The sequence below is a fragment of the Oreochromis aureus genome, linkage group 10 (assembly GCF_013358895.1).
Source record: "Oreochromis aureus strain Israel breed Guangdong linkage group 10, ZZ_aureus, whole genome shotgun sequence".
NCBI lineage: Eukaryota > Metazoa > Chordata > Actinopteri > Cichliformes > Cichlidae > Oreochromis > Oreochromis aureus.
The window spans coordinates 2,371,695-2,399,261 of record NC_052951.1 but is presented as its reverse complement, the minus strand read 5'-3'; the positions used below and the strand labels follow the sequence as shown (position 1 = coordinate 2,399,261).

Sequence of the window (27,567 nt, the reverse complement as noted above, 5' to 3'; positions counted from 1 at the left end):
GAGGTGTCTGGAGCAACAGCGCATTCAGATCACAGATTACAAAAGACAAGACGATTTTTAAGTGTTTTTTCCTGTGTAGTCACTGAGTGGACAGACTGTAATTGCTTTGATTAACATGCTTCTTATCGCGAAGGTGAAAGGTCACCGGAGCAAACCCTCTCTGTGGAACATGACTTGAACAGATATTCACAGCTACTGGATGACCTGCTAATGAAAGGTGACTCATTATTCCTCCGTGAGGCTGATAAATAAATTAAAAACACATATTCATGGTCCAAGGATGAACTGCGATGACTTTACCAGAAAACCGGATCATCCGCTTCAACTTTAGCTAACATGTTCATAAAACAGCTGTGTCAAAACATGACTAATCACTATGTTAGCACGCTGACATTAGCATGTACCTACACACTGCTCACTCTCTCTCTTGTTCATGCATCAGTTGTGTTTGGAGGACTTTGATGAGGTAAAGTAAGTAGCACTGATCGCAAAATGGTGTTAAATCAAATCTGATGGAAGACAGAAAACACGACCGTGTAGCTGAGAGGCTCATATCGGAGCTAGCAACAGAAGCCCTGAACATTTCGGTCCATTTTGTCTTCTGTCAACATAAAACTACACAGGAGAACATTTCTCTTCATGGACAAACTGGATACTGAAAACAAACCAATAAGATGAGTTACACAACTTGCAACTGCAATATGGGAGTTATAGAGTCTGACAGCGCTCATCAACACTAATCGACTGCAGCTGAAGGGGCTGTGCGATGTATTACAGCCTCTACTGTAAAAGTTATCGAGCAAATCAGCTTTGTTATCTGGAGTGGTGACCTATTTTACTCTTTTTGTTCGAGCCATTGCTGTTAATAGCCCCAGGGAGACGTTTAAGCAGATGAAGCGGCTATCAGCATGGAAGTGCAAAGCTGCCACAGCTGCACTGATAACATGTCAATAATCTACAACACTGAGGCTGGAAAGACCAGCTCTAATGCAGTGTGCATTTGTAGCACCGATACATGATGCAAGTGTACACTTTATGTTTGTTTTTTATGCAATTATAGCTTATTTTATATTTACGGGCTTGAAACTACTGGACTGATTAAATGCAGAACAGTAACATCAATGTTGCAGGTGTGGCTCGTTGTCTCACCATTTATTGACAAATGGAATTAACTTTTCCATCTTTAAGTAAATATGTATTTGGTAACATGAAGACGCCTTGATGAAAGTGAAGAAGGCAGAAAAAACACACTAACCAAGTCAGGAGGTGAATACATTACAGGCAAAGTCTACAGTCAAGAGCTGTTTCACAAACGTTACTACTGAGGGTTTACATCAAGACGCACTTCACTTAACAGTCAGGCGCAGAAGGAGAAGATAAGAAAGCATCTGAGAAAAAAGAGACTGCTGAGCTCTGGAACGACTTTCTGGAGATTAAATCAGAATGATTTTGAAGTACGTGCAGAAGTAACACGCTCACAGTGTTACAGTATTGCCACTGTTTCCATTGATAATGCCCTGAGTTTAGAGTTTAGGGAAATTTCTGAAGCTGATGGCGCTACTGTCTGCTCCCGGTCAGCCCAATACTGGAACACAGACGGGACGTGGACGGGAATTTTGTTTTTCCAGTTGGATAAACAGCCTGAATTGTTGCAAATTCTGTCTTAACCTAATAACTTTAATCATTCTGTGACGTGTAAGCATTTAGATTTTATAAAAGAATAATTATACAAGTAGTTATTTTTCCTTTATCAGCTGTCAAGTCTTATTCTTCTGGTTCAAACCTGTGTGGTTCATAGTTATTACTGCTGCCCTCTGTCTTTCTAGTTTGAATAAAACCTCTTAATCCATCAACATCTTTAAGGATGAGTTGTATTTGTTCAGCACCGCTCAGTGTAGACTCTGAACGAGTCTACCAAACCCCAACTCGGTCTAGGATTTAACCCACAGCCCACAGAAACCATAGTGAGCTTCACAGCTGGCGTACAGTGCATATAAGGAATCAAACCGAGGCAGATTTTCCAGCACACACTGGTTAGGGGGAAAAATCCAGCCTGTCTCAAGCAGCCGCTACTCAGATGGACCACCTCGAAGCAACCTTAGCGTGCCGGCAGAGAATTACTCGAGCAGTTTCACAGATATCCACTGCTGTCAGAAATGAGCTTGATGGGTGTGCTACTGGCACTGACTCACTAAACCATTTCTAAAGGCCTCAATTCACTCACAGAAAAACAAGTGCATGCATCAACTAATCTTGTTTGCCTTTTCCGCCCACACTCATCCAAGGCAAATAATGTAACATGACATGTATTGTCAGCGCGCAGAATAAGTGACAAAGTTATGATGAGGCTGAGAGACCTTCCATTGTGCCAGTCTTCTGCGTGCTTCTGAGCATTTAAACCAACTGATTGCCTGGAATAAATTATGCACAATATGTCTTCCCTGCTCACTGAACAATAGCAAGACAAATTCCTTATTTCACTGCCTTACGATGACACTGAAAGCAAGTAATTGCTCAGTATGGCTCAGTCTGCACGAGCTTTCATTACTATGATTGTCTGTCGGTGTACAAACTAATTACAATGTGGCATTAAGTCACAATGCATATCTGCAGGTATCCACACGAGGGTTTACGACACGTTAATTCACTTTCAAGCCACACATTTCTGTGTGAATAATATTCAAGTATTTGTTTGCATCTAACACCCAAAACCCAAAGGTAAAAAAGAAAAGTGGCGTCGGGCTCAAGAGGGATACATCTGACACGTTTCAATTATTATAGCCCAACAAGTTATTTATAGCAGTTTAAATACGAGCATCAGTTTCTGCCAAACACCGGTTTGAGCCATAATTTGCACAGTACAGTTTTCTGTCCGTGTCAGACTCTTTCATAACTGGTTCTGCCTCATCCTCACTGGCCATGCTGGTATTCTCTGTGCCCGCATCCACGTGGTGACTGTAAGCGCCATTTATAGTTACCTTATGTTTTTATTTGAGGTCATTTGTTTGATGCATATTCTGAAATTTGATGTTTGAGGATATGTATTTTGTCATCATTTCAGTTTATTTTGAAAAGTCTCAACAGGATCTTCAGCTTTATTGTGAAAGGTTTACGTGGAAAATAAACAAGCGGACGGCAGAGCCACACACTGGGTTTACTGTCGTTGTTGCTAACGACAACGCCTAAAAACAGTCACTTGTGTGGTTATTTTAAATATAAGAGAACAAGAGAACTTTAAGAAATGAATATAGCCGCTACAGTGACCATCAGAACCATGAAAAAATATTGCCGTGAACAGTTTATTTTGTGACACCATGAAACAAACGATAGCGTGAAATGAAACGATAGACGTTTTCATATCGTCATCGGATATATATCGTCATATCGAACAGGCCTCAGGTAGCGTACACACAGCATCAGAACAGACCACTGAACACTGCCCAGTCTGACGGTCTCCATTCTCTATGTAACAGCTGGATGGTAGGTTCAGAATTCAGTATCAACAAGAAAGCAAGGATTACGAAATCAACAGGTATAAAACCACTGCAAACTCTCAAGCCTCTGTGCGCTGAAAGCAGTGTGAGTAGGGATGGGTACCGGTGTCCGGTTCTGACATAAACGGTAGTAACCAGACCGAAAAGCAGCACACATTTCGGTGCTTTATTTTTTACTGAGATGTCATACACTTTGGATTCTAGCCAATCATTTTACCTTTGCAAGCGTAGTAGGCGGGCCCAGGTACGTACGTTCTTTTAGAGCAGAGCTACAGATTAAAAATGCCCAAGGCGAAGCGATCAAAGTCTGGCTGTACTTCACAGCAAAAGATGCAAACTCAGCAGCCTGCAACAAGTGCTTTAAGCTGATACTGTGATACTGTCAAAGGAGGTAACACCTCAAATCTGATGACACACCTGGCGACGCATAGTGTTTTTTTAAAGCCGAGAAATGCGCCGTGTTTGATAGCTTGCTGCGAGACCTCACACCGAGCACATCTACTGCGGGTGTGGTGCCTGTTATCGGACCGGAGTTAGCAACATCCCCCAAAAACCCGAAGAGGAGAGTCCTGGCCCCTAGCCCTGTCAGCGTAGCAGAAATGATGAGGATGATGATGGCAGCAGCAGCCGTTCTCCTCTGCGTGAGTAGCTTCATGTTGTTCGTGTGTAATTAACGTTGAGTACGCTAACCACGTTATTACATTAATGCATGTAAGGTGAACTAGCAAACACCGTCGTAGTTACATGCGGCTGTCTTCTTGTTTGATGGCAGATACTCCCTTCACCCTGGCCAAAAAGGCTAAAATGACCAAAGAAAAGTGGGAAACAGTTAAACATGAGAGGTTTTTGGACAAAGTTTGTGTTTTTTCCATTGTTTAAGCACTGCTTCCAGCCAAGAGTGATACCATATATGCCCTATAGCTGCAGAAAAGGCTAACATTGTTATCTTTTTACAAAAAAAACAGCTAAACATGAGAGGTTTTTGGACCAATTTTGTGTTCTCCATTCTTTAAGCACCGGTTCGAGCACCGTTTAAGCACCGGCACCGTTTCAAAAGTACCGGTTTGGCACCGGTATCGGATAAAACCTAAACGATACCCATCCCTCAGTGTGAGGGTTTTTTGTTTTTGACCTTTTTGACCAAGTCTTTGTCTTTCCATATGAATCCTACAAATCTATATTAAAAATTATAGATATATAGATTAGAGTTAAAAAATATAGATTCATAGATAATTTTATCCACTGATTTTAATTTGATTGCTATATGTGCCTAAATATAGGATGCTAAGCTGGGCACCTCTCTCATTAAACACCATGCAGGCTGCAACTGAAAGAATAAAATGCAGACTCTCTCACACAAATCTAAATGTTCATTTAATGGACTAACATCTGTCTTCTGTTTCTCTGTGTCTTAATGATCGAGCATTGATTCCTTCAACTTACACAATCAGCATTTTCTTTTCCTTCCTGGTATCAAAGAGGGTAGGCTTAATATAAACGGTGGACAGAGATCACTGGTGGAAAAGCAGTGCTTTAAGCAACTGGTTAAAAAGCTCGACCCAACATACAACATTATGTTTTATTATGTGACAGGACTGTGCAGCTCCTGCAGGGTTTCATGGTTTAGTTACTTCAGTTATTGTGAAATAAATTTCCAGGGAAAACATTACCCATGCTTTGTTCTTACTGTAATGCTGCTGTTGACACCTTGTTTCAATAGATTCACACTTTAAATTAGGAAGTGTGTCATCAGCGGTAGTAGCTCAGTGGAAAAGAAAGACTGCGCCTCATTTACTTACATTCAGAACTGCTGCCTTCTGCAGGCTGTATACATCATAGTTTTAAAAATATATATACTGTCAGAAATATTATCACAAATTTTCTTGAAATATTGCAGTATTTAGCCCATCTCTAATAACTGGAGGTTTATTTTAATAACTACCTTAGCCTGATTACAAATGCTAGGTTAAGTGAAACCAGATAACTGATAACTGGCTCAGATATCAGTCCTTGCATCGTGAATGTGGAGATCTCTGTGATGCTCTCACATCAGCATGGACCGAAGCTCTGACAGAAGAATGTGTCCAGTACCTCAGTACTAACAAGGTGTACATAATAAAGTGGCCAGTGAGTAGTTGAATACAGTGCATTACATAACATTTCCTGAATATTCCTCTAGGCCTTACGCAGTAGAAGTGTTCTTGCCACAGAATAAATGAGGTTTTATTTATAATAAGAAAACTACAGAGCTACTCCTTATTTCTTTTCATCCTCGTTTGTCTTGCGTTTAAAAGCCACCTTTGAGAAACCTTTATGCTTACAGTGACCCTAATGTCCAACAACATTTGATTAACCTCCTGAGAACCAAGGACAAATGAACCTTCCCATTAGTGCTGGGCGATATGACGATATATATCGTGTGGACGACAGAAAAGTGTCTATCGTGCCATTTGTCTTCTATCGTTTCTATCGTTTCTAACCCTAATTTTATAAATTATTACATAAAATATATCATTAACCCTTTACAACCGGTCAGAGCGGGCACGCTCCGTTTTGCCCAACTATTTTTAAATCCCTGTAGAACTGGAACCACCTAAGGTAGCAATAATTTTTTTTGCATATGAAACCGGAGGAGTTGTACTTACATCTTATTCCATTAGCTTGTCCTAAGTCACGGTTTCCTTCCACATATAGCTTTGCAAAAATTGCATAAAAAGCACTTCCAGCAACAAAAACATAATATTCCAGAAACACGCTTTGCCGATCTGATCAGCTGTTCATAACACTTCCTACTTTGGAATCAGTGTTGCCAACTCCTCAGTAAGGAAAATCGCTATTGGTTGTCCTAAAAGTCCCTAGAAGTCGCTAAATGACGTCATTGCCTAATTTGCATAATTGGTCACGCTAATGTAATTGTAACCTACGTTGTTGGAGAGAGAAATAACATCGTGGAAGAGACATAAAGTGAGTAAAATACGTCCTAAATGCATTTAGAGTTTATTTAGAACTACAAATTAATTTTTTTTAGCAATTTTTTTTTTTTTAATGTCACAATTCCAACCCTGCTCCTTCACCCGGGCTTGGACCGGCAAAAGTGACCAAAATAGGCGCTCTGTCGGAGTTACTGTGTGTGTGTGTGTGTGTATAAGTAGTTTTAAACCTTGTGACCCACAAAACAGCATAATGTAAAAGAAGAACTGACTGCGTTACAGTCAGTGCGGGAGCAGCGGCTTCGCTCATGCGCGATTCATTTGCAGTTTGGACGCATAGGTGTGAACATCTCCTTCCGTGATAGCATCGGGGGAAGGACTATCCTCCGCCTGTGGGCGCTTTGGCACGGGCGAGGTGCTCACGGCATCAGTTAGAGAAACAGAGAGCTGAGGTCAGACACAGGAAAGAGCTCTTTGAAGAGGTTTTAAGTCAAAACGTTTTGTGAAATTCTTCGTTTGGAGGCGGATCCCTCTGACAGTTTCAGTTTGCTAAATCCCAAATTTAATCTCCAAATGTTCCTGTAGCAGCCGACAAAGTCATACTGGCCAGAATACAGGAATATTTTATAAGGTGTTCTGCTACATGCCATTATAAACTGCTGTGCTACAGTACTGTTTATGGGCCTTTATAAGTTTTAGAATATAAAGGAAAGAAGTTTTGTGTTGTATTCTACAGCAACAGTAACCATTACCTGCCCACAAGGTGCCGAGTACTACTGGACAAACACAAGTGCACATCATCTTAGAAATACTGCATTCAGGAACCACTCAGACCATCCAGCTACACCTGAGTGCTAATCTTGTCACTGAGCATTCAGTTCATGCACATTGGATGACCGTTTCTTCTGAAAGCAAAGAAACACAGCGCAGCTCAAGAGGCACAACTTTGATACAAGAACAAGACAGAAAACGTGGAAGAGAAGGGCTCGAGTAAAAGAGGAGCAAAACTACTGGATACAAGTGCAAATTCATGTAGGGATAAAATGAAGAAAAAATACATTTGATCCAAAAGAGTAATATTTTTTTAAAAAATTATGAATCAGTGTTGACTTTTGGTCAGGCTGATTCATGTGGTGTTGAATGACAACAATGCACTTTATGAATAAAATTAAGCCCTTAAGTGCCGACTGTGATGTAGCTGAAATAAATACAGTTATATTGCAGAACGTGCAAAGTGTGAGAGCAGAGCATGGAGGTCGAAAGCATTTGTTCCACGTCACGTGCCTCAGGTGCTGCTGTCTGAGCATGCTCAAACAATTATCTCAACACAGTGGCTCGTTTCACCCGTTAGAATTTGTGTTTTATAAGCAAACAAAAATAAATTGATGTACAAATATCATTTTTCCCTTCTGAAAACCATCTTTGGTGTCTCAAAGTAGATCCAGCTGCTAACAGCCCGAGTGTTTCCAGAGGCGGAGGGGATGAGCTCGTCTAAGCCAGACAGCTTTCAGTAAATGATTTCCCTGAAAGACAGAAGCATCTGCAGGATGTTTGCTCCTGCTTGTATCATTGCCTCGTTTCTCATAATGTCACAACAGTGAGAGCCGACACAACAGCGTCCACTTTAAAAATGCACAGCTTTACAAAGACACCTACACAATTTCCTGGCACTCATCTAATCACAGACACTTTTTCCCCCCATCAGAGAGATGGGTGTGTGGGGAAAAACCAAAAAGGGGATATCGTGTGGGTGATTGGATATGATGAGCCAAAACCAGGTCCTGTTCCTGTCTGTCTGTTAAACAAACACTGATTCTTTTCTCTCAAAGCTCAGAGAGCAGCCAAGAAGAACTGGAGTCATGGGAAACCAGTTTCTATCTCTATCATTTCGTCTTATCTGTTTGGGAATCAGAAGTACAACTGATTCCCAAACAAAAAGAAAGCAGCACATAAATCCTTACCAAAGACACTTATGGCTACATTGTAGCCACAATAATCCAGCTTGGAAGTGGAGACAAAACCTGCACTGTCAGTTTTTAATTACAAAGTATGGTATAAGACACGTGTATCAGCAAAAGGAGATTTGTACTAAAAGCCAAAGTCAGCAGATCTGTTTGTATTTATGACACAGCACATGTCAGAGTGATTCCACTCTAACAGTGCCAGTACAGCTCTTGTACAACTTATATAAACATATTGAGCTTGAGCCATAAGAGCCCACAACATTTACCCTTATTAATAAACATGAGGAGGAGCTGGAGCCTGTCAGCCTGCTTCTTTTATGGTAATCACTAAATAAACAAAGTGGGCAGTGTTGCCCTTTTCATATGTAAGGAAGGATGTAAAGCAGCAGGCCTTTTATTCATACATACATGTAAAAACATATACATGCATACACACACACACCTTTTCTGTGATATCCTAGAGACGAATATTTACTAACAGTATCATATCATCGATTCTGTTTACACGAATGCGCATGACATGCGGTGACAACCTGAATAAGCAAAGCATATTGCGAAAACAAGACTAAGTGCAGGCTGCACAGATCAAATGAGAACAAACAGCAAGGTAGGAAACAATGAGCTGTAACAATCCCGGGCTGATCAGCACGGCAGGATGGATTTCAGCCTCTGAAGCCGCCCTTGTTGGCTTAAATAATTACAGCTAATTGCTGACAGATGTAAAGGCAAATGAAGCATTTCCTTACACGGGAGAGGGAGCGCTGACGATGACCGCGTGTGGTCAAAGCTTCTATCCGATTCTCCCATTTGCGTTTGCTAAAGAGAATTCCCTCTCAGCAAATTAGGCCTATTTGTTAAGTTGTCTGCCACGTACATGTGAGAAAAACACAAACAGGCAAGAAAACAGAAATGTAGCAAATATAATGGTAATCATGTGACCACTGAAGGTGTTTTAACTGCTCAATATTACGCTCCACATGTTTGTTCAGTAACAGTACGCTGCATGAAAATCAACTTTTACTTCATGGTGGTTTCACCTAATGTAAGCTGCGTTGGTACAGAAGTGGCTTTGTGTAACCTGATGGAACAATTACAAAATGTAACTAACTAACCAACTAATAGCTCGAGAAGTCGATGGTCACAAACATCAACAACAACAACAGCAGCAGCGTAGCTGCTGGTGAGACGCGGGATCAGCTGACAACTATGAAACCAGCACGAACACTGTTTGGTTAGAAAACCCTGGATAAAAGTCCAGAGTGACTAAATATAAATGAATGAAAAAATAAAATACGAGCACGTCACATTTACTGTCATTCCACTGTCAAAGCAATAAATGAGAGGCATTAACAAATGAACAAGTACCGTTTTCAGTTAACTGCATGCAATGATTCATGTTTTGCTCAGAGCTCCTCTAAGCCTCGGCTGAGAATTCATGCGGCCGTGTAAACAACGACCACGAAAAAGAAGAGCAACAAGCAGCATTTGGTTTCATTCTCCTTGATGTGTAAATGGACCTGTGAGAAAATACAAGGGAAATGTGAAAATTCTGGATCCTCTTCTCACAGTTAAACATGGGACATCACCTCTGAGTTGACCAAACTCTAATTCTAAGCTCGAGTTTTTATGCTCAAACAATACATTTAACTGAGGGAAAGAGCTGGGGGTGGGGGGGCTGGGCAGCACCAAACACCTACAGCGATTCCTCTTTTTTTGTGCATTTTTTAACTACTAACACACTCTAACGCACAGATCAGCTGGCAACATTACAAAAGCATGTCTGTGGGCAGCAGAGCACCACGTCTGACGCGTAACCAACACAAACATATGTAAGCGCATTAGAAAAATCCCCACATGGCAAATCAGAGCTAGAAGGCAAACAAAAACATATGGTGCCAAGTGTGGAACCACACACAGCAGACAATTACAACACAACTCTGCCTGCCACACGGCGACTGAAGATCAGGTTGAACCTGAGAAAAGTGAAGCCATGGAATCGTTTTCAAGCTTTTAAAAGAGAAACCAAGGTTTCAGGAGAGCTGAGAAGAAGATGATGATGATGAAGAGGTACTAGAAGCAAAGAAGTGGCATTCACGACCAAGAGAGGGCATCATACAGTATTAGGACACCTGCTGTGGTGTAGTCTGTGGCAGGACTGAGACTTTATTATTACCTGGACTGAATAAAGATCCAAACTGCATTCAAGTTCCTGCCAGTAAGCAAAGTTACAAGTAAATGTGGAACGACAGATATTTTGATGACTCAGTGGAAAAAGACGGATCCCCAGCAGTACCACCTCCTGAACTCAGACAGGATGAAAACAGGAGCAGACAACAGTAAACTCGCTCTTGCTGATGGACACAGCTCTAAAAGCAACGCCAACGTTTGCCGTGCGTTACCTGAAAATGTCTAACGTTACTGCGAGTCCAACGTTTTCTCCCAGATACATCACTAAGCCCGTCGCTGTGGCAAAGAGGCCGGGGGACAGTGTTGTACTACAATCACACAGCACCAACCACTCGTTATGATGCAGCAGGAGGAGAAAGAGCCAGAGAGGACTGAGTCACAGCTGGGTGTGTTCACCTGGATATGGATGATTAACTCTACTGTAATTAGTAATTATTACCCAGGGACGGATGGCAAAAACAGGTGAAGAGGCTTTTTACTGTCATTATGGCCGTTATTGTTTTAGAGTCATTTTGTGTACTTTTTTTGCAGCGGTATGGTAAATGTGGCCTTATATTTGCTCAAGAGCAGCTTAATGTTAAGCATTATTATCACGTTGTGCCTGTTTAAAAAACACTGTCTCCGTGCGAAGGCTCCGGTGGAGTCGACTTCAAATAAAAATCTAAAAGCTGATCAGTTTGTTATTTTCAAGTGGTACCTAGAAGTTCTCAGACAATCTACAAAATCAAATTTCTTAACCTGCAGAGCCCAAAGAGAATGTTTTTACTGCCACGTTCATACATATAACCAATTTAGAAATACCAGTTAACATAACGAACATACCTGTGGAAAGAAATCACACAAACTCCACAGAAAACAACCCAGGACCTTCTTGCACTAAGACATCACTGCTACCATAGGGCGAGAGGCAGGGTACACCCTGGACAGGTCGCCAGAGACAGACAACCACCCACACCCACAGCTAACCCCACTAACTAAGACACTTCACCTACCGCCTACTGGTGATGGCCAGAGGGGCTGATGGCGCGATATGGCAGCCTCGCCTCTGTCAGTCTGCTCCAGGGCAGCTGTGGCTACAACAGTAGCTGCCTCCACCAGTGTGTGAATGTGAGAGTGAATGAATAGTGGCATTGTAAAGCGCTTTGAGGGTCTCAAAAAGCGCTATATAAATGCAATCCATTAGTATTATTATTATTATTATTATAACTGCATGTCTTTGGACTGTGGGAGGAAGCCGGAGCTGCCGTTGCCACGTTTGAATCAAATGTTTCAAAAACTAAGCCCAAATAATCACATTTGAAACATGGAAAATGTGACATTTTTAGCTAATACTAAGGTTTAAAATAAGCAGGCCGACATCTGCTGTTTGTTTTGTTTTGTTGTAATTTATCGCCCTCCTTTATGCTGGTGAAACACAGAAATATTCATTAAGATGTTTAGCCTCTCAGCCATGCATCAAATTATTTTGGAATAAGCACAAATTTATAAAACTGGATGCAGTGCCACAAAAATGACGGCGCGTAACAAATTTGGTCTCATTCGCTGTCACTGGCAGCAAACAAGGCAAATATCGGGCAATAAATAAGTGCATCCATCGCTCGTATGAATATCTGACAGAAGGCAAGGACTGACTTTCCATGGGGGCTAAAAGGGGCCAGTGTTACCTCCCTTTTTAAAATGTAAATATTAGTCCATGTTTGCAGCTTTAAAGGAAAAACTTTCTTGGCTTTGTTCTCGCCTACAGACAGACTGCACTTTCTCCGAGGAGCCTCCTGGATCTGATTTCCCTGAGAGAAACTCCACTCAAGGCCAAGAAGAAGCGTCTCCATCAATGCTGCCAGAGTATGAACAACAAAACCAGTCAGTGCACACACATTTTCTACACAGCATTTCTAACTGTGTTTATATGTTCCCACTGTTGCAGTGACAGAAAAACACCAGTGAGATTTTACTGAAGAGCACAGCTTAACTATGGTGAACGTTTACTGTTCAGGTGAAGGACTGTGAAACACAAGGATACCACATGAATGAAACCACAACGAATTAAGACAGAAACAAAGTCTCAGATTAACATCTTTACTCGTACACAGAATGAGCGACAAAGTTCTTACAGTCCTTCTGTCCTCTCAGACCTTTTCAGCCCATTTGTTGTCTGTTGTTTTAAAAATAAAGTTTTCTGTGCACGCCGGAGTCAGAGAAGGAAAAACAACCTCTCCTGGGATTTGGAGAGAAGGGAAACTGAAACGCTTGATTTCACTCAAGCTGCGTCTTTGCAGCAGCATCTCCCTCTTATTTCTCTCTTTTCTCCTCCACCTCTATGATTCACAGCAGAAAATTGTCTGAGGCAGGGAGTGTAGAGCCGGTGATGCCGAAGCCTTCCTGTCCTCGGTGAGCTTCTCCCGCCCACCGCCAACAACAGACTGTCGTCAGGCGCTGAAGATCAGGTTTTAGGAAACTTGAAGCAATCAGCTTAATTGGCATCTCTTTCTAAACCACGAAAGAGGCTGGGGAGCGTTAGGCTTCACGCTTGTCTGGTGTAACAGGACGTGATTAATTCTGTTAATGTTATCACACCTTTGGTTACAGTGAAGCGTTTGAGGTAATATTAAAAACATGCGGGACCATTTAGAGAAGAAAATAATCAGAACGGGTTAATGGCCAGACTCTTTGGGTGAACCTCTCTGCGTTCCCCGTATCATTCCTCAGCTCTCCAGACCAATGATGTGATGTTTCTTTTGGGACGTCGCGGCTTCAGACAGAATAGTGCAGGTTGCTTAGCAACTGGGTACAGAAAGAAGATCATTAAATTGCACTGATGCTCACTCAGTTTTCTGTTATGAAAACCTGTTGCCCCGACCCACAGTGATCAGGAATCTGTCCTCACCTGAACTCTGATGAATGTGCTGCGCAGCCTCAACGTGATGGTGGAGTTAGAAAGATTCATAACAAGAAAGCAAAACTAATTAAATATATATAATCACAAAGCAGATGTGACTTCCCAAATATTGCATGAGCATGTAAACCATTAAAAAAGTACATTAATTTTCAATAATTAAAGCAATCAACTTTATATTTAGGAAAAAAGATCAAACGTTTTCGTCACTTTAATGTGCTTTAGGCGGAAATGGTGTCATATTGCACAAACACAGCTTACCTCATCTCAGAGAATATTAAGTTAAATCAATGAAGCGCACTGAGCAGAGTCTATTTCCTGTCTCTATGAAGACCGAGCATGGGCTCCACCAGAGAGCCGACACCTGCACTATTTATAGCCCGCGGACATTAAAGCTAACGGTGTAATACGAGACTGCGCGCTCGGCCTTGGACTGGTAATTAGAAACCCAGCGAAAGCTCATGATCTCCACAATAGATGAGAAGACAGCGCCAGAAGAGACAAAACACATTTCCAGGATTTTGGATTCAGAGCTTTCCCAACGCTGAAGCTGTTCCTATAATGATTACTGTTTCTATGCAACACTTACTCAACTGTATTACGTGGTTCACTTAGTCCGAGCCTCATGTGAAGAACACCTGGTCAGGCTTTTACTACAATAAGCCCTACAGCTGCAAATGCAATAAAAACACAGATTATTGCAGTGAAAATTAAGACTACACATTTTACTATGGTGGCTCTGAGAGGTCAAACACACTGCAACTTGGAAAAAGATTGCAAGAGCTCACAAAAAACATGATGGAAGTAGAAAAAAAAAATCTCCCAAACACAACAGAAGTGTTTTTGGGGGATGGACGAGTTACAGATGTGACAGGAACCAAACAATGCACAGAAGACAGACATGCTTAAAATAAGCTGAGGGTTAGGTATGTGTGTTTTAATCACATGATGTACAGCTGTTCATGTCAGCGTCTAGCCAGTTGTGTTTTATTAGTTTTCCGTGCTTTTTCAGCCGGATGGTGTTTCATTAAGCTTCAGTGCGTTTGACCTCTCAAAGCCACCGTACATTTAGACAATTACTTTAATGTCTGCACTGAATTAACTCTGGCCTGCAGGATCGTAAGCTTCCTGTACTGAATGAAGGAAATGCAACAGGAAAGAATCAAATGTGTCTTCTGTGGGTGAATACGAGCACGGCTGCTGCGAGCGTACGTTCACAGCTTTGAGAGCTCAGGACAGAGCTGCTATTAAATCAGCTCGTTTAAACACAGCCCATCAAGTGTACTTGAGTCTGATGCAGAGAAATCGGTTTTATTTGATTCAATAAACAAACCTGCTGCATTTTGACCCTGCTAAACCTTTTATGTCTCATCTTTACTAAAACAATTGTATTAAATGTACGGCACATGGAAACGTCCATTACACAGTGAAGAATCTCACTTCCAACATTCCAACTAATTATATTGAAATCTATCAAACTTTGATAATAAACTGACACTGTGACAAAGATCTAATGAAAATATTTACTGCAGCACCTGCCTGAGCAGGAGCCAGATGTAGCGCGAGCAGTTTAAAGCTGTGATGACGCAGAGGGATTTACGAACAAGCAATTAAAACATTTATTGCCAACATCTGGTGATCCAAGACTGATAATTCGTGCTGAGGCTGCACTGAAGTCATTAAGAGTGCGCATGAGCATATCTGCAGCTCAACTACAGCGACTTTTAACTGAGGAGTTCCTAAACCTGCGAACTTCACATCGTTAAAAGAGCCACCGACGGTATTCCCTACACATCTCACCCAGCGACACAGGGATCTGAAGGAAAAGCCAGCACGGAAAAATATGCAAGCAACAATTTCGAGCTCTTGCCTTGCAGCTCTAAGCTCAACGTGCTATCACCGCTTTGTTTCACTTCAGCTCAAAGGTTAGCTGCACAACACTTAAAGTTAGAAGCAGGATGTTACGCTGTTGATTCACATTATCTCTGAGCTGCATTCCAGCCTCTCAGTCTCACTGAAACAAAGAGCTTAGCACCCACATGGGAACGACATTATTTTAAGACCCTTCCGAGCTCTTGATGGAATTTTTAACAGTATTCCCATATACATGTTATATGAAGATGATTTTGGCTACTCCGCTTTGCTACATTGGACACTTAACACTACTGGATATGTCACTAGAACACCAGCGTCTCAGACCTGAACTAAGAGCCCATTCGTCCTCTTTTTGTTTCATTTACAACCTTAGACCAACTGAAATAAAACAGTCTAAACGTCTGTGACGTGATACGGTGAGCCCTCCTTATCAGCTTTTCATTTTGTGTTCATCATTCATGTTAGTACATGTACTGTGTGAGGTGATATATTAAACACCTCATACAGTACATTCGCAGAACTTAACTGAGTTGATACATGTTAGGAAAAATCTGTAATCTGTGCTGTAAAATCGAAACTTTCAGAATTCATTATATTATTTCCCCAGTTTCCATAATTATACTGTGTACAGTAGAAACAAGCAATCTCAACACTTATGTATGTTGTGCACGATGTCTTAGAAAACCGAGCTCAAAGGGTCCTTACGTCTATTACAGAACGCAGATGAAACCACTTGTGGAATATCGTACAAACAGCCTCTCTAATCTTCTCTTTGGGGTCGAGGACAGTTCAGCCCTGCTTTAAAGAACTCTGCATTTATAGAAAAGACATTACACAAACTTTAGGCTTGTATGTGATCAGCAAGTTGTTTAAAAAAAGGCCAATGCTTTCATCTGTTTACTGTACAGTTTATATTGTATGAACTTTTTCAACCTGCAACATTCTCCATGTTTATATGACACATCTGTCTGATTTGACACCTTTATTATGAAGTCTATTACGAAGTATACTGACAGAGTCTGTTGCTCCTGTGTTTTCATCATGGTATCAATTGGTTCAGTAGCCAAAGGTCCTCTTGCTTTTGGACAGCAACACTAGAAATTCCATTAGCTTCACAGAAGTTAGTTCACTTTAATTAGAAATTAAGAATAAATGTTTTGTACCGGTCCATCGTGGTGAAGAGAGAGCCGAGTGTTAAAGCGAAGCTCTCGATTTACCGGTCGATCTACATCCCTACTCTCACCTGTGGTCATGAGCTGTACGAGATCGAGGATACAAGCAGCAGAAATGGCCTCTCCCTTAGAGAGTTTCAGCCATCCGGGAGGGGCTCAGAGTAGAGCCGCTGCTCCTCCACATTGAAAGGAGCCAGTTGAGGTGGTTTGGGCATCTGACAGGGATGCCTCCTGGGTGAGGTGTGCCGGGCATGTCCCGCCGAGAGGAGGCCCCGGGGCAGACCCAGGACACGCTGGAGGAGGTGGCCGGGGAGAGGGAGGTCTGGGCTCCTCTGCTTAGGCTGCCACCGCCGTGACCCGGACAAGCAGAAGATGATGGATGGATGTTTTTTACTAGCCTTTATTAAGTTACTGTTAACTGCAGGTGAAAATATCCGTTTACTCATCGTTTTTGAAACAAATCAAATTATCTACTTAAAGCAATCAGATAACAACAAAGGAGACAATACCATTATCTTACCAGTAGGAAGAAGCTGATGACTATTGTCATCACCTCCTTTTGTCATCACAATTCAAGCGCTCTGATGTTTTACTTTTTTTCTCCTCAATGCAGCAGTCGCAGTTCATGGATAGATTTTAATGGCTGAACGTGTTGGGATTATCCTTCCTCACCATGGTTCTTTGGCTGCATGACGACGTATTAGATTTGTTCCAAAAGCACCTTGAGGCGACTGTTGTTGTGATTTTGCGCTACATAAATACAATTGAATTGAATTGAATTCCAATAAATTCCAAAGTTGTTTTTTCACACTGACACTGTGAATGTAGTTTGGTCCTGCAGGTCCACACAGATAATAACTGCACTGTGCCAGATGCAGAGTTAACTCTAAACTAAGCCTAATTTAGCCACGCTGGCTGGTTACTTAACAATCATAATGGACCTAAAGGTTTGAACTGTGATCTGACTTTTATTTGTACAGAAACATGGCTGAATCTAAAGGTGTCGGACTTTCTCACCGTAGGTTATTCGTACATCATTATGTTCAATTTGCATAGCTGAAACAGTGACACACACACACACACACACACACACACAGACGTTGATGAACTAACCAAAGAACAATATCTTATTTCTAAGAATCTAAATACTACCCAGTAGAAGTGTAACAATATGTTCTTTAAGTGTTGGAACGATACGGCGTGGTTACGGCGTGGTTACGGCGTGCTGCTGATAATAAACTTGCAGATTGTCCCTTGTCCACTCACTTGCTGTCAGCTGTTCTGGCATCATGGTGCTGTTTGAGTTTGCTAGTAGAGTTTAAATGTACCTAAACACACGTGTGCACAAATGGTTTAAAATCGTCACGTGAAACTAAATGATGCTTTGTGACTTTTTTAGTACAGCATGCATTTCCTATTCCGCTTTACTTCTTTAGTTTTTGTGTTAAGGCCGTCCATGCATGTCTTTTCTTTATAAGGTTAGCTAATTAGAGTCTACAGCGTAGCTGTAAGCCTGTCTGTGCTTCCTAGTTGGTACTTATGTTCTTAAGCAGGACTAAAAACACAAATAATAACGATTGTCTGAAATTCTAATCTAAAAGTGCATTTATTGTACAGGAGAACTACAACACAGTTTTTCCCCGTAGCAAAAAATTCCCTCGGCTTAACTGTGTAACAGAAAGAGAACCGAACAGCTGAATTCATCTGTCACATAAAAGCTGTTTCACCAAGTGACTCTCTGTAAAATCTAAGCTACTATAAAAAACAGATGGCATATGATAAGTGTTTTGTGGGTACTTTCCGTGGGTTTGTCATCACAGCAAACAAGATGAAAGATGAAAATGCTGTAATTTTGCTTTCTGTTTTGCCCACTTTCTACTTGAGTGATTTCTCAGAATGTCTCTCAGCGAGAGAACAGGTCTTAAAATATCCAGGCATTTACAGACGTAGGTGGAGGCAGCATGAGAAGATATTCTCTGTCAGTGGATTCGCCTCCACCACCGCTGGGTGCTGCATGCAAGGTGCTGTTGCTCTGACTGATAGCTGCTCATCACTGATATACCACAGCAAATTCAATTAGCCTGTTTTTCGGACTATAATATCAATGAACGGCTCTATTTTCATACATAAAGTGAAACAAAACAGTCAGGTAGGTCAAACTTTATGCAACTCATTCACAATAACTCAACATTGTAACACATAAAATACAGAAGGATACACTCACTTTTTCAGTACGTTTCTCTTTCACAAATCCATCAAATTCTTCTGAGTTTAACAGTTGGACGAGTTTGGGATCAAGCATGCCCGGATCCCTCTCGTCATTATCTGAGTCAGTCTCGTTGCTGTTACTTGGCTGTTTAGTACGTATTACTGAGGCTCCTGACTACGGTAGCCGTAATGCTCCAACAATCCATCAAGCGGTGCGGCTTCGTAGTTTACCAAAGTCGTACTAAAACATTTTGGACAGATTTTTGAGCGCCGTGTGCCACATAACATCGATTCAAGGTCAGTAAGCACAACCAGAATTCATACATAAGGCGCAGTGTGATTTTTGAGAAAATTAAAGGATTTTAAGTGCGCCTTATAGTGTGGAAAATACGGTAACTTTAAATCAGTGTCAGATTTTTCCCCAGAAGCACAATGACATGACAGGGCTGTTCAATATAACGATATATATCAGATGATGATACGAAAACGTTTCATATTACACTATCGTTTGTTTCGTGGTGTCACAAAATAATCTGTTTACAGCAACATTTTTTCATTGTTTTGATGGTCACTGTAGAATTAATTTCCTAAAGTTCTCTCTTTCTCTTATATTTAAAATAACCACACTACGGACAGACAGGTGACTGTTTTTACGCGTTGTCGTTAGCAACAATGATGGTAAAATGGTAAAACGATCGCGTGGCTTGTTTGTTTTCCACATAAACCCTTCTCAATAACGCTGAAGATCCAGTTGAGATTTTTCAAAATAAACTGAATAACATGAAATAGTTTGCAGAGTGTTTACGGACGAGAAGCTAAAAAGAGCCGTGAGGTGCTAAAAAATAAACCTTAGAACAGGCTTTTCCCCGCAGCACGCCGTCTAATAAATACTCACGAAGAGCTGGAAACACTTCACGCAAGTCGAGTTGCCCGAGATTCACAGAAGTTACAGAAAATGTAAAATTTTGGGGACGATAAACGTCTCATATGAGGATATGAGATTTTGGTCATATCGCACAGCTCTAGATGATAAACATCCATTTTTATATGTTTTATATTTTTTAAACATGTCTTTTTAAGTCCTTTTTTGTTTGTTTTTTTTAGCTGCGAGTGTTAACTTAGCCAGTGCATCTCACCAGTTTGTCTTTCCTAGAGCCACTTCAAACATACAACAACAAAAATAAAACCCAAACAAATCTCACGGCATCATTTAGTTTTAGCAGCTGATAACTGTCTGTTTATTTTAGGCTGAGTTTAGCCGGTGAGCATGATTAATGTTTGGCATTACTACGGGTATGTCCTCTTTACAAAAACCCTGACATTTAAAGAAAGAAGTGTTGAAGAACATGTTGCAACCCTCTACATTTTAACACACACACACACACACACACACACACACACACAACCTAATTTAACCATCCCCTGAAAGGACTGCTGCTATCTACCCGAACAAATGTGAGTTTGTTTTAGAACTTAGATTTTATGCTATTTATCCATAACTATTGTTGCAATTCGTTACTGCCTTTTTAATTTTATTCTTTTTAAACTGTAATGCTTATTTCACTGTAGAGGCTGGTGAGAAACAGTATTTCGTTTCAGGCTGGGTCTGACATATGAAATGACAATAAACTTCTTGAGTCTTGAACCTTGAACCAGTTACATATGACAATGTAACCAATACAGAACCAAGAAAAGAAAAGAATCTAAAATCCTGAACATAACAGTCAAATATACGTCATGTACCCAACGTAGCCCACACAACAGTGTAGGAACCGCCTACGGTATGCTTTTCTGTCCACTCTTACAATATCAGATCTAATTTAGCTGAAGTGACCTTCAAAAATGGAAATGCGAAAACAAATTTGAGGTCATTTGTGTTAGACGCCATCATTTCTCATCATGAACTCTAAATGTGACAGTTAAGTTTGATTGACTTCCAGACCTTGGTGATCTCTCTGAGCAGTGTTTAAGATCATGTCATAGTGAGACCAGGTCAAAATAAGTTTTCAGTACAAAGAGGAGCACTTTGACATCGATGCTTACCTGACAAATCCACAGGATAATCAGTTGCACCAGAGGTTGTCTCGAAGAAAAGCATTTTGTTTGACAAACTCCTATTTTATATATCCCTCGTTTATCGCGGGAGTTACGTTCTAAAAATAACCTGTGATAGGTAAAAGTAGTCATCTTTATTTTTTACAATTATTATAGATGATTTAAGGCTGTAAAACCCCTCACTACACACTTTATACACGTTTCTCAGACAGGCGTGAAAAACATATATATTCGTATATATATTAGTCTCAAGAAGATGTTTGTGTGTTCAGGCATCAGGATATACAAAGAAGAAATGATTTGCTTAACATATATATATATATATATATATATATATACATATATAAAAATTCAACAAAATCATCTTTTTGAATGTTCAGCAAATCACTTCTTGTATATCCTGATGCCTGAACACACAAACACACAAACATCTTCTTGAGACTAAAGCTACAGAACTAGACAGTCGACGTGTTCACTGTCATCTCTCACTTAGGAAAGCCTACATGTGACAACTTCTTCAGCCTAGAAGCAAGATAAGAAGCTTATCCACCAAATGATACCCACCGAGTGGAAGCAGCTATAGCAGCTTTTGTCATTAGAAGTGGTTTAAGGGCTTCAGGCACATATGATTGAGTCAATCGTGCAGACAAATTCTGATGCACTTTCACAACATCAGCTGGAACAGAAATGTTTGGTGAGCCTTACTTCAGTCATCCAGGTTCATTAAAGCTCACATGAAAGCGGCTCACTGGTCTGTTCTAATGCTCGCTCAGCCCACCCAGTATCGCTGAACAACAGAAGTTCTGTCAACAGAAATAAATCAGCGAGCCGCTGCTAAGGTTAGCACATGTGAACATTAGTTAACAGTCTGTATAATTATGTTATCTCAGGCAGCAACGGTGCTCCAGTCCCAGGGGGAGTGTGTTCAGGCTGAGCCATTTTTCCTTCATCATCACAATCCAACAGAATGCAATTACCAGAGCACAAGATGCAGCCTACTGAATATTGACACAGAGATTGATACGTCTGTCTTAGGAAAAGAAAGTATACGCCACAATTAAGTGCTTAATCCATTTCACACTGTTAAGCATTCATTAAAACAAAATCAAAACTCAGCGCTGCTCGAATAAGAAGCCAGACTGAAGCGACAGATGAAAACCTCGACAAACTGGAGCATTTGTGTCAAGCGTGGGGATTTTAAATGATCAGACAACAGGCAGGAAAAAAACAGTCATTTTAAATAGTTTGTTAATGGAATATTACACAGTGAGAAATACATCCATATGCCACTCCTGTGGTGCTTTATTATATGGAGCACTGTGCCTGCCATTAATCAGCCAGAATACTTTTCAGGAAAGTGTTTTATATTTTTATCTACACAGACTGTACACGGTCTGAGGACAAACACCCAGAGAGGGAGCATATGAAGGACAAGGAACAGAAAGAGAGGCACCCAATGATGCTGAGCTAACATGGAGATGTTTAATAAGGTATTAGGACCAGTATGGCAACTTTAACGGCATTTTCACAAACGTGTAGATTTCGCTTAGCAAAGGATTCATTGCAGCATCATTTACAGACAAAGTGATGGAACTTAATGACTGTTGACTCAGCGGCGAGTTCTCTTTGTTGTCCTACATTCATTATCTGTCTGTGCAGCATCATCTATCACATTCTTAGTACTAACAGGAAAACTCTATTTGATGCACAGCAGAGCAAGCATGCACATACTGATACACACGTATGCTTGTGTTATATAATAAACACAAAAACACGTAGTCATCTCCTAGCTTGAGCTCCATTGAGTATTTAAAGTGCTGCTAACGTCTCAAAGTGCTGAATGCTCTCGCTGTGACGCCACTTCTGGCTCCACCTTGCATGATTGCTTGATTTAGCTCAGCACTAATGTTCATGGGCTCACTGGATCCAGCAGCACCAAGGAAATGACAGCTTTTACAGCTTCGAAGAAACTCCTGAAAAACACACTACAGGCCTGACACATGGTACACTGGCAGGAAATATGGGTTGCATCCAGTTTTATGACCAATTTCCTGAGGGCTATGCCTCTGCTTCTGCAAATTCATAACCTCACAGAGGAATCTGACACATTTTAAGGACCTGCCACTCCGTTGCGGTCGCACACCCAAGGTTGCCCTGCAGCACTCCTGTCTCTTTGTGGCATGGGGGTCCCCAGGGAAGATGGACTGCGCAACCAAAATATGCCAGGGCTCTGTGACCTCAATGACAGTCCATTCTGCCCCCTTTCACCCGTCTGTCAAGCTCCCCTCGGGTCTCCGCCTAATACGGATGACAGCTTTCGGCACACTGACACGAGAAAGAGCTATAATGTGTCAGCCAGAGATAAACTTGCCTCCACAACAGTTAGAGGTTATCAAATTATCAAAGCAATTGCATGCTGCTGATGATGTCAATGCTTTGTGGGAGCATAAATAATGGCTTGTCGGGCCGCCGATTTCACCTTTACGTCAAACCGAGAGAGGCAGCACTTTGCAGAAGTGACACCCTGTCTCGGTGAAATCTGTGCCACCTGTCACCTGTCAGACACCCGCTGCACAAAGTCACTGCCTGCCTGTGCGCTGAGAAAGTCAGAGCGGGTAACAGGAGGCGGTACAGTGAGAGAAGGTAGCAAACGACAGGTACACGGCCATTAAAGACAGGTCAAGGACGCCGTGTGTGTGCGATGATGGTGAGGCCAACAACAACCTTGTGTTTCAGGAAGCAGAGTTTAAAAAGAATAAGGAAATCTTCAAACAGGAAACATGAAAAATATAAAAAACACTCCAAAAGGGGAGTGTGTGAAGGAAAGCATGATTCAGCAGAACTGCAAAAGTCAGACGATGGATCTAAGAAGACTTCAGTGCTTCGACGGGTACTTGACCTTTAATGCACAAAGAACCTAATGACACAACAGATCAAATGCCCGCGGGTCCATCTTTTTTGTTTTTACCATGTGGTGGTTTCGTTTTCTGTGTCTGTCAGTCAACACTGTCAACAAAGCAACGCTGTGGGCAGCAGGAGAGGCTCAGCAAACCGTGGAACATGACATGAACCTGACAGAGACAAGCTCAAGTACAGTTTATAATAGTAATATTAATATTAATATTATTTATAGGTGCCTTTAAAGACCCTCAAAGTCACCTTACATTAGTACGACAACATAAAAACATCAGGTAAACAAAAAAACAAGTATGAAAGCTCATCGAGGTAAAAACAGACTAAGACGGAGTCGTGACGAAGGTATGCAACTAGATGTTTTAAGACACGATTGAAAAGTAGAGAGTTTGTAGTCTGGAGATCTGGTGGAAGTGCATCCAAGTCTCAGAACAACTAAAGGCTCTGAGTCCCACGGTAGTCAGGCGAGCAGGTGGAGCAGACAGAAGGGAAGCTGAAGAAGAGCGAAGTGTACGAGGGGGCGAGTACGTATGGAGGAGATGGGATAAATGTGGAGGGGCCAGGTTATGAAGCACTTTGAACGTAAGAAGCAGGATCTTGACACGGAGGTGAACTGGAGAAGAACAGCTGTTATATGTTCAGTAGATCTGATTCTGAATACAATACAAGCAGCTGTATTTTGAACCAACTGCAGTTTATGGAGAGATTTGCGTTGCAAGTACGGTGGTACTGTTTGGAGCGAGTGAAGGACGAAGGCCGTTCATATTACGAAGATGAAAATAGGAAGACTGAGTGATATTATTTATATGTGTTGTGGAGGACGACGCCAAGACTGTGAACCTGAGGGGAAGGTGTGACAACAGAGTTATCAATGGATAATAAAAGATCTCTGGTTGGAACTTTAATAGTACCTATTAGAATAAATTCTGGTTTATTGCCACTAAGCTTAAGAAAGTTTTGAGTAAATCAAACTTTGATTTCACTTAAACAATCAGAAATGGATGTGAGTGGGAGAGTAGCTGTGGGTGTGGAAGGTAAGTTGAGCTGGGTGTCATCTGCGTAGCAGTGAAATGAGATGTTATATTTCTTGAAAATATTACCGAGGAGTAGAGGACAGATAATAAAAAGTAAAGGTCCCAGGACAGAGCCTTGAGGTACACCAGAGTTAACTGGAGCAGATAGTGATCTGTGAGTGAGTAACTGAACAAACTGATGTTAATCTATGAAGAAGGACGCTGTGGGAGATAGTAGCTGCCTTAAGGTCGAGGAGAATGGAGACAGTGATGAGTCCAGAGTCAGCTGCAAGCAAAAGATCAAGCAAAACAAGACATTCCTGACATGTTTGGCATTAACACTACAGCCCAACACAAACTACGTAAACACATCTTAAACTGATCTGTGTGAGTCGTGGTCTCATCTCTAAAATAATCTCTAATCAAGATTGTTAATAAATGTTTAATTGATTTGTTTAGCAAAAACAATGAAAGTCCTAAAACAAGTGTAAAGAAACTTTTCTTAGTATTTAACCAGCATGAGCTCTGCAGTGCTTTGTTCTCACTGTTGTGATGTATCTGAAGGTTAATTATGTGTTTTATTCTTTGTTGCTATTTTTTATCCTTCACACTTCGGCAGCACCGATCACCTGGCATTCATGGAAACAAAGCACTCGTGATTTTAAACTTAGAGGGCAACACAGAGAGGATTAAGATGCAACTGTGAGGGCTCAGTGATATGGACAAAAACAACAAAAAATATTTTCAGTCTGAAGAGCAACACTCGACATATATGCTGGAATTTTTAATGAAAGCAGCACACGAGAAATGAGACAAGGACTTTTGTTGCGATTACTCATCTCCTCTGGCCTCCAGTCACAAAGAGAACGGGCAGAGGAGGAAACTTGATAATGAAGGCTGTTCACATGTTTCCTTACAGAAGTATTTTAACCTTCTGGTGCTCGGCTACGATACACAAACAATGATGGGAGAACGATTCATCCTTTTTAATTCTGTTGTTCCAGACGACCAAACTTTCTGCCCTTGATCAACTGAGTGTGTTATTTTAAAAAAGGTAATCTCATCGCATTGCACCACTTATGATAAGAAATGCCTCAAATGTCAAGTTACAATAATGTCATGCACACTGCACATATGAAAGCGGAAGGAAGATTTAACACAACAATGCAAAGATTACACAGGCACACCATCATTAAACTGATGCTGCTTTACATTGAAGGCTCCCAAACAAGTGCTTCTCATTTTGGTAAATGACTGCTGCCTCCACTCTTTATTCCCGCCCACACCCATTTAAACCCCCGGTGGGAGGGACTAAGACAAAAAACAAGAGGCTCATAAAAAGAATCAAGGATGTGCAGTTTAGGAAATGAGAAAGCGGGCTTGAGTACCCAGATGGTTGAAAGTGGAAAAAACTTTTAATATGAAACACTGAATCACACTCAGCCAGTAAACACAAATATTAGCCATCTAGCTAAGGCTCTGCAAGGAAAACACATTACACAAGTTTTTATTTAGTTTTAAACGTGTGACCATCGTCATGACAGATTCATTTGGCAATCACTTTGTCGGCCTTTCAGTAAATAACAAACCAAAACAAGAAAACTCCCCAAGCACGAGTTCTGAAAACATTTTGTCAAATCAACAGTTCAAAACCAGACAAAAGAGTAAGTAACTAAACTACACGTCAGCGTTTCAATGAGCAGAAACACGTGTTACAATAATCATTCCAACAGCTGCTGAAGGTACACGAGGATATCTTCACTATCACCTGATAAACAGTTTAAAAGTTCTTAGCTTACATTTTCAGCATTATTGTAAGCTAGCAGTGAGCATCACCAAGGTTAATATCACCATTACAAATGTTGAGTCAATATATACATATACATTCCTGAATACTTGCCCTTCTGGGAATTCAAACTACACACTAAACATTAAGGTTAGGCGATTGGGCGAATAATCGACTATCGACGATAGGCTCGTTTTTACAAGGATTTATTTATTTGTCCATGAGTAAGTTTGCTAATAATGTTGGATGAAGCTAACAGAAGCAGTCAACAGAAATAAGTAATAGCGCTGTAAAAGCGTGCTTCTTTTTTCCACTATAACCGTGTTTATCTGTCTGACACACTCGACCAACAAATATGTTAAAAATCAAAATGTCTCTTTCAGCGAACATTAAAAACAATCTCTGAGGTAAAGTTAAGTCTTTTGTACGATTCGGCGCATCTCAAATTAGTAAATAAATACAGTGGAACCCCGACTTACGAAATTAATTTGTTCCCGAGGGTCTTTCGTAAGTCGAAAATGTTTGTAAGTCGAAGCACCCATCGTGCCTTTTGAGTGAACGATAGGCTATAGGCTAATTGCTAACGGCAACAACAATACGTCGTTCAAGTGGTAGCAAAGCGCAAGTACGAAAGCCAAGGGGTTGTCACATGATTTGGAAGGCATTGTGGGCATTCTGGGCTCAGCCAATCAGAGCCAGCGGATTTCGTTACACGGGCATTTTGCCGTAACACGGGCAGAAATATTGCCGTTAAGTGCCTTCGTAACTTGAATTTTTCGTTAAATGGGGTATTCGTAAGTCGGGGTTCCACTGTAAATAGATAAATCCAAAAAGTAGCTACATTAGTACTGAAACAAACGAGAAAAGAAGGTCAAATATTCCCCTCCAAACTTCTTGACTGCCATGTGTGACATCAGTGGGAAACATTTTTCATGGATTTTCCACTGAGCCAGCAGATCGTGTTCTCCGGCTACGACCTCCTCGCTGAGCTAACAGTCCATTTCTATCTGTGCCTTCTCCTCCAGTGACAATTAGTTCGTCCATGTTCGGACTTCTTCTGTGTTCTAAACGCGCAAA

At 41.1% G+C, this 27,567-nt stretch overlaps 1 protein-coding gene across 11 annotated transcripts in view; it reads right to left on the bottom strand.

The window, feature by feature from the left end:
- auts2a (activator of transcription and developmental regulator AUTS2 a) overlaps positions 1-27,567 on the bottom strand; it is a 316,198-nt gene that overhangs the window by 241,619 nt on the left and 47,012 nt on the right. The gene's annotated exons all lie outside the window — the stretch shown is intronic.